This window comes from Emydura macquarii, unplaced genomic scaffold (genome assembly GCF_026122565.2).
Source record: "Emydura macquarii macquarii isolate MOO-44397 ecotype Brisbane River unplaced genomic scaffold, CSIRO-AGI_Emac_v2 contig_1363, whole genome shotgun sequence".
NCBI lineage: Eukaryota > Metazoa > Chordata > Testudines > Chelidae > Emydura > Emydura macquarii.
The window spans coordinates 6,459,541-6,468,286 of record NW_027131500.1 but is presented as its reverse complement, the minus strand read 5'-3'; positions in this window follow the sequence as shown (position 1 = coordinate 6,468,286).

Genomic DNA, 8,746 nt, shown 5'->3' with positions numbered 1-8,746 from the left:
TCCAAATGCGGCCTCACCAATGCCAAATAGAGGGGAATAATCACTTCCCACGATCTGCTGGCAATGCTCCTATTAATGCAGCCCAATATGCTATTAGCCTTCTTGGGAACCAGGGCACACTGCTGGCTTATATCCAGCTTCTTATCCACTGTTACCCCCAGGTCCTTTTCTGCAGAACTGCTGTCTAGCTCATTGGTCCCCAGTTTGTAGCTGTGCATGGGATTCTTCCGTCCTAAGTGCAGGACTTTACACTTGTCCTTGTTGAACCTCATCAGTTTTATTTTGGCACAATCCTCCAGTTTGTTTAGTATCCTATCCCTACCTTCCAGGGTATCTATCACTCCCGCTAGCTTAGTGTCACCTGCAAACTTGCTAAGGGTGCAATCTACCCCATCCTCCAGATCATTAATGATGATGTTGAACAAAACCAGCCCCAGCACCGACCCCTGGGGAACTCTGCTTGTGACCAGCTGCCAGCTAGACATGGAACAATTGAACACTACTCTTTGAGCCCTATGCTCTAGCCAGTTCTCTATCCATTTTATAGTCCATTCATCCAACCCATACTTCTTTAACTTGCTGATAAGAATACTGTTTGAGACCGTATCAAAAGCTTTGCTCAAGTCAAGGTATATCACGTCCACTGCTTTCCCCACATCCACAAAGCTAGTCACGTCTTCATAGAAAGCAATCAGATTGGTCTGGCATGACTTTTCCTGGATGAATCCATGTTGACTGTTCCTGATCACCTTCCTCTCTTCTAAGTGCCTTAAAATGGATTCCTTGAGAACCTGCTCCATGATGATTTTTCCAGGGATTGAGGTGAGGCTGACCGGTCTATAGTTCCCTGGATCCTCTTTCCTCCTTTTCTTGAAGATGGGCACTATATTTGCTTTTTTCCAGTCAACTGTATGTCCTTACTGCCCAGAAGAATAATGGCATATTGGTCTGCATTAGGAGGAGCACTGCTAGGAGATCGAGAGAAATGATTATCCCTCTCTATTCAGCACTGGTAAGGCCACATTTGGAGTACTGTGTACAATTTTGGGCCCCCCACTACAGAGAGGATGTGGACAAATTGGAAAGAGTCCAGAGGAGGGCAACAAAAATGATTAGGGGGCTGGAGCACATGACTTATGAGGAAAGACTGAGGGAACTGGGCTTATTTAGTCTTCAGAAGAGAAGAATGAGGGGGGATTTGATAGCAGCCTTTAACTACCTGACAGGGGATTCCAAGGAGGATGGAGCTAAGTTAGTGGTGCCCAACCCCTGGCCCAAAAGTGGCCCAGGGGGTCTTTCAGAGTGGTCCACAACTCCCCTCCTGCTGGCTGCAGAAGGGAGCTGCTGCCTAAGTTCCCATGTGGAGCGCATTGCTGGTGCAGGTTCCTTGCTGCCGCCAAGGGGATGGGAGACCAGCATTCCCCTCCCCTTGGCTGTATCAGGGAACATGGCAAAGCAGTCCACCTGGGTCCCTAGTGTCTGGGTCCCTACTGGAGCCAGAGGGAGGGGAGCACTGATCTCCCATCCCCCTGGCTGATGAAGGGAGCCACTGCCTAGAGACTAGGTGGAGCGAACAGTTTCTCTGCTGCAGCCAGATCATCCTCGCTGAACTCCTTCCCTCTCTCTGCAATGGGGGCTGAGGGGGAACAGGGGCTGCTGACACACTGGTGGCCCTTCAGGGTTGTAAAAATTATATTTGTGGCCCTCAAGCCAAAAAGATTGGGAACCACTGAGCTAGGCTGATTTCAGTGGTAGTAGAGGACAGAACTAGGAGCAATGGCCTCAAGTTGCAGTGAGGGAGGTCTAGGTTGGATATTCGGAAAATCTTTTTCACTAGGAGGGTGGTGAAGCACTGGAATTGGTTACCTAGTGAGGTGGTAAAATCTCCATCCTTAGAGGTTTTTAAGGTTTGGCTTGACAAAGCTCTGGCTGGGATGATTTAGTTGGGGTTGGTTGGTTGAGCAAGGGGGTTAGATGACCTCCTCAGGTCCCTTCCAACCCTAATCTTCTATTATTCTAATTCATGCAGACCTTTCTCTGTGCAGGTCTGGGATGAGGCTGTGGAAAATATACAGTTTTCGGGGAGAAATCCCTGTGATCAGTTTCTTTTTTCTTCTTTGTATATGTGTTTTAAGATTTTTTTTTTTTTTTTTTTACTGTAGAGAAGCATATTTTACAAATAATAAATGAATACAAAAATAAAAGGGAATCAGTCCATTATATTAGGTCAAAATATAGGCGTATTCCCCTCTCTTCCTCCAGTTTGAAACCCAAATATTTGAAATTTCCTTTTGATCTGGATCTCAATTATGGTCTGCAGCCTGTGTCACTTGCCATGTTTTTTTGATTATCCAAACCCCTGTTTATACGGATGTTCCTCAAAACATTTTGGAGAAAAGATGTTGTACTGCATGCTACAAAATATGTAAACTTTCCTTTTAGTAAGAACATAATTTTTAGTCTATTTTTAAATAGTCATTTTGGTTTGGCATGTCTAGAATTCTTATATTTTCTTATTTTGTGTTCAAAGTAATGAGAATCCTTGGTAAATTTATCATGAAGAACTCTCAGAATTAGAGATATATCATCTCTAAATTCTTTTCCAAAACAATGAACTTTTCTAGGAGTTGTATGTATGTTTTCAGAATCTGTATGGAGTGGTTCCAGAGTGCTGCCTGTAGACAGTAATCTGTTACCCTATTCCTCTTGTGAATATGTTGCTGCTGTCCTGCCTGGAAAAAGTAGATTGTGGGAAAGGGAGAAAACTGCCTCAAGAGAGACTGTGCTGAGATTCTACCACTATTGGATCAGACTTTATATTGGCTACCTAAGAACAGAATTACTGGAATTGGGTATCTGGGCTCAGGGGCTGATTTTGCAGGGTTCCGAGTGTTTTCAACTCCCCCTGAAGTCTGCTTGTCTTTGGCAGTTAAGGTCACTCCACATGTTTCAGGGTGCTTAATATCTCACGGGATCAAATCTTTAAAGGGCCTTGAACACTGATCACAATCACCATTGTTAGCTTGAAAAAGCTTATGAAAGAGCAAGAAGCCACTTCTTGCCATTGTTTTACTTTTCAGTGTGTCTGTCGTTAAAAACCTGTATTTATTTTCCTTTGTTGAAAATTTATTAATAGTATTAGACCTATAATTAATCATATTAAGTGATATGAAAACCTTGAAATGTTCTTTGCATAATTTGTGGTTAAGACTCTCTAGGGTATAAGCTTAACATTGTTTTCTATAATTTACATTGACATGGGAGGAGGATTAGATCTTTAACATAATTACGCAATGTTTGGCAGATTCCGAAGGTAAGTTTTAAGTGATTAGAATAAAGGAACAAAAAAAAGAACAAAAAAAGCAAATATAGACTAATGGAAAATTAAGTATAGATTTGACGCTTGCCCCCTATTATCCAGGGTATAAGGGGGAAGGGGAAATTCAGCAGAGAAAAAAGTGACTTTGCCTACCAGCCAAATGGTTTTCTGTTCAGCAGAGACAACAATCTGGACAGATTGGTGTTCCTTCTGTCTACAGAGAGGCAAGCAGAAAGACCATCACAGAATTTATCTCCATTGAGCAGCTTCCTTTATGATTTCTTCTTGGCAGGTTCCCCAAGTTCCTTAGTTACTATATACAACAGTTGAAGAAAACTGCAAAACTTTGGGCAACTGGAGAAATCAACAGGCATAAAACAAGGAAAGGGTAACATTCTTACAGGGAAAAGACAATTTAGGGCCTTCAAGGAATAGAACAAGTGAAGGCCCTAATAGAAACCAATTCTGAGAGGGTTCCTGATTATCTGTTCTCTATAGAAAACTGTTAAAGGTATAAGGAAGTCCCTTTTCTGTACAGAATAGGCCTCAGTTTGATCAATATTAAGTCCCATGTGAACTCTAAATTGGAAGCAAAACTGGTTTATATGACTGCTGCTGAGACTTTACATCCAAAGGCAGCATCAGATGAAGCCTTTCCTTTCACCTTGTGAAAGCATCTGTCTAGATAGATGAGACACACACACAAAATAGACAATCTGTTTGGGTACCCCAGAAGATGATAAACTTTCATGAGCCAAAGAAGGGGAAAGGCTTCACTTGTGAAGGATCTAAGAGATCCACGCATTGGCCAAATGTTTGTGAAGCCCAATGAAAGAACTGGCAACTGCCACAACTGTAAGCCTGAGTATTTGTACAAATCCTGGATTACCTTTAGTATTCAAAGTGCACTGAAGACGAGTAAAGAGGAGAGGACCTCAAGATATTGGCAGGGACGCTGAGAAATACCCCCATTCCTTTGTTAAAAAAGATGAAATATTATATATAATGATATGCATTTGATATACCTGGGAGACATTTTACCATAGCCTTACAATAGACTGAGGTGAGCATTTATGCTTGGAAGCTATGAGATTTGATAGTGTATATTTCAGAGAGAGGCTTTTAATTCATTCACACCAAACGATGCAGTAAAATGCTTGGAAAAAAGCTGGAAAATCATGTGTTTAGTTTTGAGAACATACATCCATTTATGAAATCATCTGATGACTAGAAAGCTTGGGCATAGATGCATGTAATTCAACAACAGAGGCTTTCTTTTTTGGGCCCTTGTATCTGGGATCCCTTTTCTGGGCTCTAACTGATGAGCTCTTTGTGGACAATGGCCTTTGCAATGGCCACATGTTTGTAGACTGCTGTAGCTGATCATTAACAGGAAGCTGCTGCCTTGAGAGAGCGCCTAAGTGATGACTCTGTCCATTGCCCATGTTCTTCAACTTTCTTGTTTCCTAGTTTGGGATATTTTGGCAATGGGTTTGCTCCATGTTGTAGAGCAAGATAATTTGTTTTATATAATAGCATATGTGGTGGATGCCATGTTCACCATTGAAGTCATCATTTGCCAAAAATCCACCACACAATGGTATCTGACATCCTGCAGATTTTCCATACACCTAATAGGAGGTGACAAGGTGGTTTCATGTGGCAAGAGTTGGCCTTTTTTGTAAAGGCATCTACTATATTGTTTGACAGTTTTGCTATGTGAGGTGAAAATGTTATGTTGACCAGAAATTAGGAAACACAGGAAGATTGTCTCCCTTCACTGAGGAAGAATAAGTGTCTGCTTGTCTTGTGCTTGGAAGTTGGCACACTGGAATATTTTAGCTACTATCTATCCCAGTGTGGACCTATTCCAGGACTTCCCTTGGGAAGCCATTCAGGAATACTTCAACTAGCGAGGATGAAGGAAACAGCCCACCATATCCAGGTTGACAAATGCTGGACACTAACCTGTGAGAGGGAAGTAATATGCTAACCTCAAATTACACAAATTTAAGTATAGTATGTGCTATTAATGCTGGTTTATAAATGTTATATTATGTATTTGGACTTTAATAAAGCCACATTTTGTTACCAAATCAATGCATCTTTGATATGCTATGTCTGGGGGCTACGCATCATTAAACAATTTAAAATAAACAATGGCCATGCTGTTTTGTGTACAGAGTATTTTGGTGTGAAAATTATAGCTCTCTACTTGCATAAACTATCTTTCATTTTAAAAATAAATTAAATTATGTTGGGAAAAAATCGGGTGGCTTTTGTAATGTGAGCCTGAATAAGTGTTATTTATTCAATTATTTTTGTTTGCCAGTTGTTTTGGTCAGGAGAATGTTTTTCCCATAGTTCTTCTTACCTGCTGGCACCAAACCATCCTCGTTAGCAAAGTCCACGTGGTTTTTTTTTTCACATCACCACATACTTTTTCCTGTTTTTTTTTTTCTTTGACATAGCAAAAGCAAATACACTTTGGAGAGGCCTCTCAAGGGAGTTTTGCAGCGTTATAAAATTGACACTTTGCAAAAAATAAGAGCTGCTAAAATCAGTGTGTGTGGCATGTCTGTCCCTCTGATTTCTGTCTGCATTTGGTTAAGAAAATTATCTTACTACCTTAACTTTCAGTATATACATATTTTTAAAGCAAAACATGCAACTTTTCTTATTAAATACTTGTGGTAAAAAAGAAAGGGCTTCTCTTGTTCTTAAGTTTTAATAACATGTAATCAAAAGATATTTTACTGCTGTTGCGTAAGAAGCTGATACTGACATGTTGAAGTTAAGAGACCTATATTGTGTGGCCTTTTTTTTTTTTTTTTTAAAATTGGAAGTAGTTTATTAACTCCCTCAGGCCCTTAACCTTGACATTTATGTGATCTGCATTATGCAAACTAATACCAGTTCCTCTGTCAATCAGGCTTTCAGACATTTAAAAGTTCTTTAAATAGCTAATTGATCATTTTGAGCCACCAAATTTCCATCAATCTTCCACGTGAGAGGATTGGAACGTCCAAATACGTGCAATATCTGATCTTTCCATTCCAGCCAGTTCATCCTCCTTGCATTTTATGATCTCTTTTTGCCTGTCATTTGTCTGCAGCTTGAGCTGGAATTTGAACAGAAATATTTTGTTTCTAATTTAATCAGACTTTGCTACAGATAACATTTTTCTAGCAGGCCATCCACAGCAGACAGGAAGCACTTAAACCGCAGGCCTATGTATCTAAAGCAGTTAACCTTTATTTTCTATACGATGTCTTGCACATCATTTTGCTGTGCAAAAGATATTTAATGATTCCAGGGAAGGAGGCATTACAGGCAGAGAACTGATGGAGCTTGGGGAAAAAAGCCCACGAGAAATCAAATTCTGGTGCCATTAAAGTCAGTTGTGAAATTCCTAGTGATTTCACTAGAACCAGGATTTGGCCCCCACTAAGCTTGCAAGCCTTTATTCATTTTTTTAAAAATTATGCAGTTTGGTTCATTTTTCATATGGATTCAATAGACCCATGTCTAGGCTCAAGGCTGAGCATAAAACTTGAAGTGGTGTTTAGGATGTTACTAAGTCACCCTCTTTAGTAATAATTGAAAGACTGTGAGCATGGTGGGGTGCATGATGAGGGCAAGGAAGTGGGAAGGACACCCATGGGGCATTGGAGGTCTATGAGATCAAAAGAGAAATTGACACTAAGATTCCCAATTCAGAGATCAAACTGAAGGCAGACGTGGGCTCCTATGCACAACTAAATCTCCACTTCTTGCGTAGCATTGGATTGGAGGTTGGCATGTGTTATTTATAGTGTAAGAATGATGGGTGTGTAAACAGAATATTTTCTATTGTCCTCCCATTAGCTAAATAAATTCCTCTTATCCACAAAGTGATTTATTTAAAACTGAAAGAATAAACATTATCTCTAACTGTAGATAGGGAACAACAGTGATCCTGAGCTAAAACGAATTTTTCCAAGTAACATCTCTCCCTCCTATGGTACACAAATGTTTTGTTTTCTACAGGGGGTGGAGAAAGAGAAAGAGAATTCACCTGTTTCTTGGAGAAGTAATCACAAGCTGAGGTACTACAGTGATTTGCGGGGGTGTAAGTACATGGATGAATAGATAGCCTTAATGTTATAATTACTGATCCGGATTCTCCTCTATCACTGTTTTTATGCCAGTGTCATTCCATTGACTTCAGTGGAGTTACTCCTGATTTAAACCAACATAAAAGGAGAATCGGGGCCAATGGGCTGCATTCCTCTTAACTTCACCGGGGTTGCACAGTATGAGAGCAGAATTTGATGACATCGGCTTTTTACATTTTGTTTCACAGCCTTAGAAAATGTAAAAAGACCTTCTTGTATTTAAGAATTTTACCCCTGAAGATGGTTGGCTTTGGTAATTTGTGCAGGCAGCTTGACCAATATGCTTTACAGCATTAAATAGGAAGTCTGTCAGGTTTCTGCCCTGAGTTCCTACTGCAGTATCAGTGACAGACCTGCAGTTTATGCTAGCCAGACTCTTCATGTCTATTTAAACACATTTTGCCATTTAGAATTCTGATTTTTCCTGGAAGATTTGAGGAAAAGTCAGTTATTAAGGACACGGAGGCGAATTTATACTGTTATCTCCTGTTTTCAGGACATTTCACTCCATTTGAGTTTAAATAATAAGATTGTTCCGCTCAAAATGTTATGCATTCCTAAGTCATTTCAATTGTTATGCATGAACTAAAAATCAAGGTAATGCCTTTCTGACAGGAAATGCATTGGTCTCAAGAAAATGTATAATATTCAATAATGATGATATATGTCAACAGCAATAATGATAAACCAAAAGAACAAAGCAGACATCATGCAAAACGAACAGAATCCCTACTTGATGAATGTAGTTGAGTTCGAACTAACTGAATTTATCCTACATGTTAATGAAACTATAGTAAATATACAAAACATTGTACATTTGCCTGCAGTGGTCTATGGAGGTCACCAATATCTCATGAAAATAGTCATTAGTGAAAGGGCCAAGGAACATGTCTTATCTATGCTGGTAAAACACAATGAAAGTTAACAATGGGACTACTCACATGAGGTAGACGAACAGGATTTGTCCTTAGATTTGCCGCAGCTCTGGAACTGCTGAGCAGTACGAAGTGAAGTCATCTGTCAACATTCAGGACATTATCATCATGTCATATTCTGAAAGTTACCAAAGTAATTCTGGCATTAATAAAATCATCATGAGATGTGAATAGGTTATATAACTTCACTACTGATAACTACAGGCAGCGTAGGCAGTGGTGGTACAGTTTGGTTAAAATAATACTGAGGCTGGACCAAATTTCATTTGGATAGGGAAAAAAAGATAAATGGGAAACTGTCAATTTATATTTCATCCAAAATTTAAATTAAAATG